This window comes from Pinus tabuliformis, chromosome 6 (genome assembly GCF_031772625.1).
Source record: "Pinus tabuliformis cultivar Carrire ecotype Pingquan chromosome 6, CPIR1, whole genome shotgun sequence".
Classification (NCBI taxonomy): Eukaryota; Viridiplantae; Streptophyta; class Pinopsida; order Pinales; family Pinaceae; genus Pinus; species Pinus tabuliformis.
The window spans coordinates 1502274274-1502285416 of NC_142292.1; positions in this window are offsets into that span (position 1 = coordinate 1502274274).

Below are 11143 nucleotides of genomic sequence, written 5' to 3' on the forward strand. Positions count from 1 at the left end.
GAAACCAGGATTATATCAAACACATTGGACAATACTGCAGATAATACACCATTATTCCAAGACCTCATAAACATTCAAGTGCCTCACTATCAAAATGGGGGTTTACCCACTTGCCTTATTCCTAACGGTGGATGTATCAATTCTATGTATGCTCATCACACACCTCCACTTAATGCAGTGGTTAGTAGCGCAAATGTGAGGTATGGGTACTCAATTCCTCCATGGTTGCAAGGTGAAAATTGGACTTAATCATATGGCAACAATCAACCATTTCCCAATCAACCCTTTTTAGGTAGGCCAACATACTTGGCTCAAACAGGTAACTCAGGGAGTTTTGGGATTGAATATTCTCAAGGCCATAAAGAATAGGGGTGTCATATGTTTTTGGTTGTAACCACATTATGATGTGGATTTTGGATGGACTGTCTCTTTTTCTTGTCACATAAAGATTTTGGCTTACAACCTAGGTTGTTTTATTTCATATTGTTTGCGACATTGTAACCAAAATCCATTTTAGAAGGAACATCTATAGTCTATTATAATGGAGAAATATTACGTGAGAATGCAAATGGGATTTTCTGTTATGCCTCTACACACCAAATGATTTACAACACATTTATAACTGAGATGTAAATGTATTGACAAATGAGTGAATAATGAAATCTTGAACAAGTCACTTCTTTTAATATGAAAAATCCATAAAACAGTGAACAGTAAAAGTACCTAACCTCACACCTCATATGAAACCTCATTTACTATAAGTTAACTTAGAATACAAACAAAGTGCATGTGAGGTGAAGCATCAACAAGACAAATAAAACATCAACTTTCCAAGAGAATAATTAAATGACAAACAAGTGAATAACTAAATCAAAAAGCATCAACTGTGTTGTTAATTAAATGATAAAGCATCAACTAAGTCTTTAATTAAATGACAAACGAATGGATACTGAAATCTTGAACAAGTCACTTATTTTAATATGAAAAATCCATGAAACAGTGAACAATAAAAGTACCTAACCTCACACCTCATGTGAAACCTCATTTACTGTAAGTTAACTTAGAAGACAAACAAAGTGCATGTGCAGTAAAGCATCAACAAGCTAAATAAAAAATCAACAAGCTAAGAGAATAATTAAATGACAAACAAGTGAATAACAAAATCAACAAGCATCAACTGTGTTTTTAATTAAATGATAAAGCATCAACAAGCATCAACTGAGTCTCTAATTAAATGACAAATGAGTGAATAATGAAATATTGAACAAGTCACTTCTTTTAATATGAAAATTCCATAAAACAGTGAACACTGAAAGTACCTAACCTCACACCTCATATGAAACCTCCTTTACTGTAAGTTAACTTAGAAGATAAACATAGTGCATGTGTGGTGAAGCATCAACAAGCCAAATAAAACATCAACAAGCCAAGAGAATAATTAAGTGAAAAACGAAATCAACAAGCATCAACTGCGTTGTTAAATAAATGATAAAGCATCAGCAAGCATCAACTGAGTCTCTAATTAAATGACAAGTGAGTGAATAATGAAATATTGAACAAGTTACTTCTTTTAATATGAAAATTCCATAAAACAGTGAACAGTAAAAGTACTTAACCTCACACCTCATATGAAACCTTGTTTACTGTAAGTTAACTTAGAAGACAAACATAGTGCATGTGTGGTGGAGCATCAACAAGCCAAATAAAACATTCACTTTCCCGGGGAATAATTAAATGACAAACGAGTAAATAACGAAATCAACAAGCATCAAATGTGTGATTATTAAATGATAAAGCATCAACAAGCATCAACTGAGTTGTTAATTAAATGACAAATGAGTGAATAATGAAATCTTGAACAAGTCACTTATTTTAATATGAAAATTATATAAAACAATGAACAATAAAAGTACCTAACCTCACACCTCATATCAAACCTCATTTGCCGTAAGTTAACTTAGAAGAAAAACAGAGTGCATGTGTGATGAAGCATCAACAAGCCAAGAGAATAATTAAGTGACAAACGAGTGAATAATGAAAACAAAAAGCATCAATTGAGTTGTTAATTAAATGATAGAGCGTCAACAAGCATCAATTGAGTTGTTAATTAAATGATAGAGCATCAACTGAGTTGTTAACTAAATGAAAAATGAGTGAATAATGAAATCTTGAACAAGTCACTTGTTTTAATATGAAAATTCCATAAAACAGTGAACAGTAAAAGTACCTAACCTCACACCACATATCAAACCTAATTTACTGTAAGTTAACTTAGAAGACAAACTGAGTGCATGTGCGGTGAAGCATCAACAAGCCAAATAAAGCATCTACAAGCCACGAGAATAATTAAATGACAAACGACCTTACTAAATATGGATAATCATTTGTATATTTCATGAAGTAAGAGGAAGATGGAGGACAAAACCAAAATTATGTTTAGAAAGGAAATGAGGCAATATTGTCTCATAGAGGTGATAAAGAATCAAGGTTGCTAAGAGAACCAGAGGTAGAAGAAGAGATGCCCATTGCATCTAAAGGGAAAAAGATTATTTTTGGTGGTAAAACTGATTATGTATATGTACGGATTTTAATTCAAGAGCATGAACAATTTTTTATCCAAAACGACCATATGAAAAATAATTCCATAAGGGATAGACAATCCCAAAAGGTTTTCCTAAAATAGGAAGAAAGTGTAGGAATTGCTTCTTAGAAGCAGAGGCAAGCATAAACAAGTTTTCAACCCTACAAGCAACATATGAAGATAGCCATGGCCTCCAAAAGAACAAAGATGACTTGTGGAAGTTTCCATGTTGAAGGGGGACAATAGCTCCAAAAGTTGAAGTGGAGAACCTCATAAAAGAGAGGAACAACTATTAAAATTTATGAGAGACTTCGACTTTGTAGATGATGGATAGTCATTTGTAGATTTCATGAAGATGGAGGAAGATGGAGGAAAAAACCAAAATTATGTTTAAAAAGGAAATGAGGCAATATTGTTTCATAGAGGTGATAAAGGATCCACTATAGGTCGGCCACCTTCGAACTCTCCTTTACCATGTGTTGTCAAGACATGTAGAAGGAAGATTTGTAAGTTTATGTGTAAAGTCAAGATGCAACTGCTTGGTGGGAATATAAAGCTAGCTTGTTAGCTGGTAGTTATGCCCTTGCCTTACAGGTACAGGTTCAAGCTTTTACAAGAGCTCGATAGAGTAAATTCGCCTTTCGTTGGTTTATGTATATGCAAGGTTTTTAAGTCAAGAGCATGAACACAATTTCCTCCAAAATGACCATAAGAAAAAGAACTCCATGGGGGATAGAAAATCCCTAAATATTTTCATAATATAGGAATAAAGTGTAGGAAATACTTCTCAGAAGCAAAGGCAAGCAGAAATCGTAACAGAGGAAGAAAGTGCAGGAATTATCTGTGAGGGAGGCTTTGTTTGAGTTTCTGAAATCAACGTAGGTCTGTAACCCCCATTCTTTTTTCTGATAGGCACCAAGTTGGTGACCCAAACCACGTATCTGACAGGGATAATTCTCTTGGCATCACAAAGATGTTTTACGTCCTTCTATAAAAGAGGACACAATAAGAAACACTACAAGCAAGCAAAAATCGCAACAAAGGAAGAATGTGCAGGTCCTTCTCAGAAGAAAAGGCAAGCATAAAACGTAACAAAGGAAGAAAGTGCAAGAATTCCCTTTGAAGAAGGCTTTGTTTGAGTTTCTGAAGTCAACGTAGGGCAGTAACCCCCATTCTTTTTTCTGATACGCACAAAGTTGGTGATCCAAACCACATATATGTCAGGGATAATTCTCTTGGAATCGCAGAGATTTTTTACATCTTTTTATAAAAGATGACACAATAAGCAACACTACAATCAAGAAGAAATCATAACAGAGGAAGAAAGTGCATGAAATGCTTCTCAGAAGCAGACGCAAGCAACAGAGGCAAGGATAAACACATTTTCAACCCTAAAAGCAACATATAAAGATAGGCATGGCATAAAAAAGAGCTAAAACCATGAATCAATAACCATAAACCTGCTACTGTAAACCATGCAAAAAGAGTTAATTTCCCAACACCAAATTCAAGTGTTGAAAAACGCAACAGTGTGACAAGAGATGAATTCCCAACAACAAATTTAAGTGTTGAAAAACACAGTGGATGGTAGGATTTAGAATCCTACCAAAGAGTTGTGGAAGCCACCACCATGTCCAAACGTTGCCCCAAACCTCTCCATACATCTTCTGTGACAGCCATACAAATTACCTGCAACACAAACTTGCAAACACAGAAAGAAATTAGCATTTGGGAAAAAACCTAAAACAAATTATAGCAAAGTCACAAAAAAGACCCATGAATTTCAAGACTTACCTTCATGGACCTCGAAAGCTGCATGTCAACCACCTAACGTGCTCAAATATCCCACTGTCTCCTTCACAAACAACAGGCCTCGAGGATGAAACAACAACAAAGGTATTTGTAAACCCCCAACGAAGCAAAAAGAACAATAACAACAACATTGTTAAACCCCCTCGAAAAAGGTAAATAAACCACGCCCTAAACCCTAAACAAGAAACTAACCACTGCAAACAACATTGCTCGATGAGCAGTGCCAGAATGGAAAACCAGGTGAACTAGTACTGGAGCCGAGAGGAGCCATCGTCGGCGGATCGCATTGCCCGCACACTAGGCCCGAACAAGATAACACAGTGAAGTGAAGACATGCCACAAAACATGCTTGAGGAAACCCTAAATGGTAGGAAGAAGGGTTTATTTAATGCATGCACCCACCACAAAAAGTGCCACCTCCAAATCAACAAGTGTCGTACGACAGAAAGGAAACTCCACTTCAGCATCCAGCGTGGAAGGGAGGGTGCAAAGGTAATGGCGTGATTTGAGGTTGCATCGAACTTGAAACATGAAAAGATACCATTGCCACTATCTACCACCGAAAAATTAAATTATGAGTCACACCAAAACTTTATTACTCATGCATGTGATTTCCATATTTCCTTTATTACTCATGCGCATGATTTGCAAAGATACCAGGGCCTTATTTCCTGGCATCCCTTTGCAAGTTCTTTCCACCTCCTCCTGAGTGATTTCATGGAGCATGGCCTCGTTCTACTTGGTAATGACTAGACAAGGTAATACTTCCATGATATGTTGGAGCCACAGACCTATAAATTTAATTGCTTGTCCCTCGGTGAGTTTTTAATGGAGGATATACAATTGTGATGTCGATGTTGAAGCATAGATTTATGGAATAAAGTTGTATTCATTTCCCCTTCTTTATTCTAGCAAACTCTTAATTTTTGATGTTATAAGAGTTCTTCTTGTTTCCTGCATTCCTCAAGATTAGTGAGGGTAGTGCTTTCTTTTATGATTAAAGTATGAGGTTGACCATACAAAATGGCTTCTTGTTGTATGATCTTCATTTTTTGCTTCATTTACGTTTTTCATCTAGAATATTACAAAATTTGGTTTTGTTCCAGCCTTTGAGCTTCCATTTGATGTATTTCAATTTTTGTTGGAGTTTATACATGGAATATCCTTCTAAGCCTTGCAATTCTCCCCATGGTGAAGCCATAAATTTTCAAATTGAAAATATTTGATGTCTATACTTAAGCATATAAGCCAATGGTCTAAACCATGGCTTGAGAGGATAGATGCCTCTAAGAAGATGTCCCAAGCCATTATAGACTATATGACTAGAAAGAAATCCAATTTTGATGCCACTTATTGTACCCCTCCCCAAATGTTATTTGAAGAGAAGGTTGCATTGATGGTTACACGATCTACCAGGTGCATGTTTTTCATTATATCCTAGAAGAGAGCAAACTCCTCATCAAGTTGTCTTATGCCTCCATGCTTCTCATCTAGTGATTTGATTAGATTGAAGTTATCACCAAGGATGGGAAAAAGGGAGGAGTTTGTGCATTCTAGTGATTGACCAAAGGAAAACAGACTTATCCCTTGAAGAAGTTGGGCCATATACATTGGAAAGGAAGTAGGTCTCTACATACCCAATTAGTTGAAATTGGACAATAAGGATGCAAAAAGTGATGAACATATTATAATTTGAATTTTCTTGGAATTCCATATTATAACAATACCACATGAGTTCCCTTAGGCATATGTGGAAATCAAACATTACTCTTTTTTCCCATTTTCTTATTATATTGGAGATTGTCTCACCAGGGGATTTGGTCTCCCAGATCATAATAACTGCAGGGTTTTCATATTTCCATTTTTCTTTCAGGCCTTTGTTTACCTTTGCAATTGAGGCCCCTAATATTCCATGTGAAGATCATAATTTCATAGGCATGCTAGAGATAGAGAAAACATATCGTATTGTCCTTATGCATCCTGAATTCACCAACATACCCCCTAATTCATCCAAAAGTTGAAGATTTGTTTTATGTCCCTTTCTCTTTTCGTCTCTATACAACTTGGTTGAGTCCTTCGGAGGCTAGGATTAGAATTCAATTAGTCCAAAATTATAATAAGCAAAAGCATATTTTAGGCCAAATTTGTGTAATTTCAAATACACCCTACCTAGTATTTTAACTTGGTGTTTAAGAAGGGAAAAATGGTCTTTTCCTTTCCATGTTTTTTCCAAGCTCGATAAATTGAGGGAATCGAGATCCATTTTGTCGATTAGGTTAAGGGTTATGTCAGGAGTTTTGATCAGAGGAATTTGAGATATGGATTGAGAAGGTGGAGGGTGTGGGGGATCAGAATATGTAGGCTGAGTGACAAAGGTGGGTAGGGGTTGGGAGGAATTGTACATCCTAGCTTCCAAGGGTGGTACAACTGGAGGATAGTTAGCAATATCTAGAGAATACATGGGTTCAAAAAAAATTTTGGAGGGGGGCATATTTGGAGGAGGGGGGTTACAAGACCAAGGGCTTAGGATTTGAGCATTTATAACGCACTTTGGTGAGACCATCCTTGTCATGAGAAGAAGGGGAAGAAAAGTTAGAATTAGCAGCAAGTAAAGAAAAATTATGTCAAAGATGGTTATATTGATGGCATCTTTGGCACTAGAATGGGATGTTCTCATAATCGAGGGTTTGCTTGTAGAGCTCATCTTGATAATAGATCTCGGTGCACACTAGAAGCAGCTCGAAAACTTTCATATAAATGTAAATGTAGGTGTAGGAGATATACCTAGCCAACTTAGTAGCTTTTGAAGACTTGGCATAGTTTTCGATTACGTTTCTAGTGCCTGCCAAGGTTTCCTCATCCCAAAACTCCCATGGTAATGAGTTCATTCTAATCTATACTAAGGCAACTGCAAAGTCCTCCTTTTCCAGCACAAAACGGTCCATCCAAAAACAAAGATATAACCATGCTGAATTGAAAAAATACAAGTTGTTCTGAAACACTCACATTTGGTCCTCAAGACTGGGAAAGATGATAATGAAGAAACTCTTTGCACCTAGCTCTAGCTTTATCTACCCAATATATTTCCATTTGAGTTGCATCCATTGAGTGAGGGTTTTTCTTGAAGGCCAAATATTGTGAAATTTCCCAATGAGGACATGATCCCACATATATTGAATATGGTCCCCCATGCAGCTAGAATGGACTTCAAATTTTGGGTCTATCGCTGCTTTTGCTGGACAACTTCTAGGTGTGTGCCTCCTTAATGAGGGTGGTTCTTGCTAGGTTTTTTGTTGATTTCCATTAGGGTTTTACACCGGGTTAGTTCGAATAGTAGTAGACGGTTCCTCGTGTTCTTATAGTTGGCCACAATCTTGTTGTAGGAAGAGGATTTGCTCCCTCCCATAGCATTTTCCATATGAAGAGTGATAGAGGAGTAACTAGATGTTCAACAACTATGGTTTATTTACAGTTCAAATTTTGCAGAGTTGTTGGTTAATTTTTAAAATTTTAATAAAACTAAAAATAAGAATAATTCATATATAAAGAGATGTGAAATTTATATAAATATGAATAATATTATTAATAACTAGCATAAATCCATTTTAATCCTTATCCATCAAGGGTCCAAATTTTGTAGGGTTGTTGGTTAATTTTTAAAGTTTTAATAAAACTAAAACTAAGAATAAGTTCATATATAAAGAGGTGTGAAATTTATGTAAATATGAATAATATTATTAATAACTAGCATAAATCCATCTTAATCCTTATCTATCAAGGATATAAAAGAATCAAATCTCTCCAGGTGCAAACTTTTCCTCAAGTTTTATACTCAAAATAAAATTTGGATCTTGGAGATTTGATCCCTCTAAATTCTTAGTAGATATAAAGTTAAGATGGATGTATGTTGGCTATCATCATCATCATCATCATCATGTATGCTAGCTAGTACACAATTTCCATAATTTTTTGGGAATGTGATCTATTTATTCTATTAAACTCATTTCTTAACAACTTGTATTACAAAATTTATTGATCACATTACAAATTTGATGTTTTTTTATAATGTTACCTATAGTGTTATTAAATTTTCCTTTCACTCTCTACTTAACCATATTAATAGAGTAAAGTAGTGATGTATAATTTTTTCTTTCAATTGCTACTTAATCATATTAATAGAGTAACATAGTGATGTATAGTGCTTGATATGTTATCTACATAATATAAAGTTGTTTTTGTGTTAAATTTATTGTGTTTTTTATTTATTTTTTATTAATCTAGAGGAAGTGGCTAATGGGTGTGATTTGTATTCACACTCTTGTGCCATGGGGTTGATTTTGACTAATACTATTAAACTTCTAAGTGAATCGGCTTGTACACATATTTGCGTGACATGGGGTCGATTCTAACCACTATCACTAAACTTCTAGGTGTGTCAGCTCATACTGGCACTCACATGACATGGAGTCAATTCCGACTACTACCACTAAACCTCTAAGTGAACCCTTCGACATCCTCACACATGACCCACAAAGCTTTTAAGAGAGATTTGAACCTCGAACTACATGCATTATAAAGACTTCATATCACAACTATCTCAAATTAAATTGCTTCATAGAAACACTTAAACTCGTGACATTCATCCTTTATCTCTAATTATAATGTTTTCTTTAAACTTTCATTCATAAAATAAAATAACAAATCATCTTTTATAAATTTATATAAAATGTAAAATAAAAAATACTAAAAGCTTACATAAAAAATTGTTTTACAAAATGGGAGGTTTTGAAAGTTCAAACCTACTTAAAAAAATCATAATGTATGATAGGTGACTTGAAAATAATTCATTTTCTTTTATTTCCTCTATTTATAAATCACTTTTATGTTTATTAGTTTTGATCAAGAAGTAAATGGATATAAATGTGAGGTTTAAGGATACATTATATCTAAAAAAATTGTGGAAGAAATTTGGGATAATCCAAAAACTATTATAATTTACAACCCTAAAATAAATAAAAAATAAAAACATTACCTAAAAAAAGCATTAATCATTGTTAATAATATATAAATTAAGTAAAATTTAATTTAATATTTTAAATATTTATTATTATTTTCTTATAATTAGAAAAATAATCATTTTATAAAAAGCACAAAGGTTTGTATATTAATAATAAACACATCACTACAAACTAGTTAATGTTCCATGCCCTAAGTTATGTAACATTGAATTAGTTTAGATTTATGGATGTATAATTTAATATGCCCTAAGCTATGTAACATTGAATTAGTTTAGATTTATGGATGTATAACTTAATGGGTGTTATTCTAGAGCAACCTATATCTTTCAAGTTATTTTATGATGTGAAACTAAAAATAATATTGTGTGCAGATATTAATTACCATGCACAAAACTAATAATTTGCGCTTTTTTTTTATTATCTTTTTCATTAAATATTACTTTATTCTCCTCCCATCGAAAAACAACCAGAGCTACTCGGTGTTCAGTGTTTTCAGTCCAGAAACGTCACACCAAAATTATGAGTCACACCAAAACTTTATTACTCATGCGCGTGATTTGAGGTTGCATTGAAGTTGAAACATGAAAAGATACCATTGCCACCAGGCCTGGAATTTCAAAAAAAAAATTGCCTGTCAACTGGAAATTTGGAGACGGCTGTTGGTTTTCCATGCTTGTCAATTTACGTTTTCAGTGAACGTATGACTGTCATTTTTTTCTTTTGTGTTACATATTAAAAAAATTAATAAGAGTTCCTGTAGTTTGACATTCTCCCTGTGAAAAAATCTTCCAGTCTTCCATCATGGCCACCAAAACAACAAATTTCTTGGTGGTTTGCAATTTGTGTCTCACGCTCATCGCTACAGTTTCCACACCCGTGTCGTGTTAAATTATTATTATTATTAATTATAAAATGAATTAATATATGAGCTAAATAGTTAAATTATATTATTTTTTTATGGTTTTTTGAATAATTTGTTTCTTCAATTAAATGGATTCAATTCTATGAAAATATATTGTAATTGGTTCATTTGTAACATTTATGAAATATAAGATTGCAAATCATAAAAATTCACTCTCACATGATATTTTAAATTATTATTATTATTAATTATAAAATGAATTAATATATGAGCTAAATAGTTAAATTATATTATTTTTTTATGGTTTTTTGAATAATTTGTTTCTTCAATTAAATGGATTCAATTCTATGAAAATATATTGTAATTGGTTCATTTGTAACATTTATGAAATATAAGATTGCAAATCATAAAAATTCACTCTCACATGATCATAGAAATTCTTAATTTGTTAATAAACTTTATCACAATATTATGAGAATTTTTTTATAATTAATAAATTTAATTAAAAAACATAAATAACCTAATTAATTTAAAATAATTATGAACATTTGATTTATCAACCATATTTTCTTAATATTTAGTGGAAATTGAAAATTTAAAAAAAAAAAAAAATCAAAATTCAAACCAATGAACCATATTTAGTGGAGATTGAAAATTTTAGAAGAAAAAAATAAATCAAAATTCAAATTTATAATATTTTATAGAGATTAAAACTTTACCTCCATAATTAAATTAGAATAAAAAAATTAATTAAATAATTAATGAAAAAAAAGCAAAGTTAACTGAAAATTCAACTCTACCGTATAGATCTAAACGAAATATATGGCAAATATGAATCCTATTCTGGCTATGGCTAATTGATATAGACGC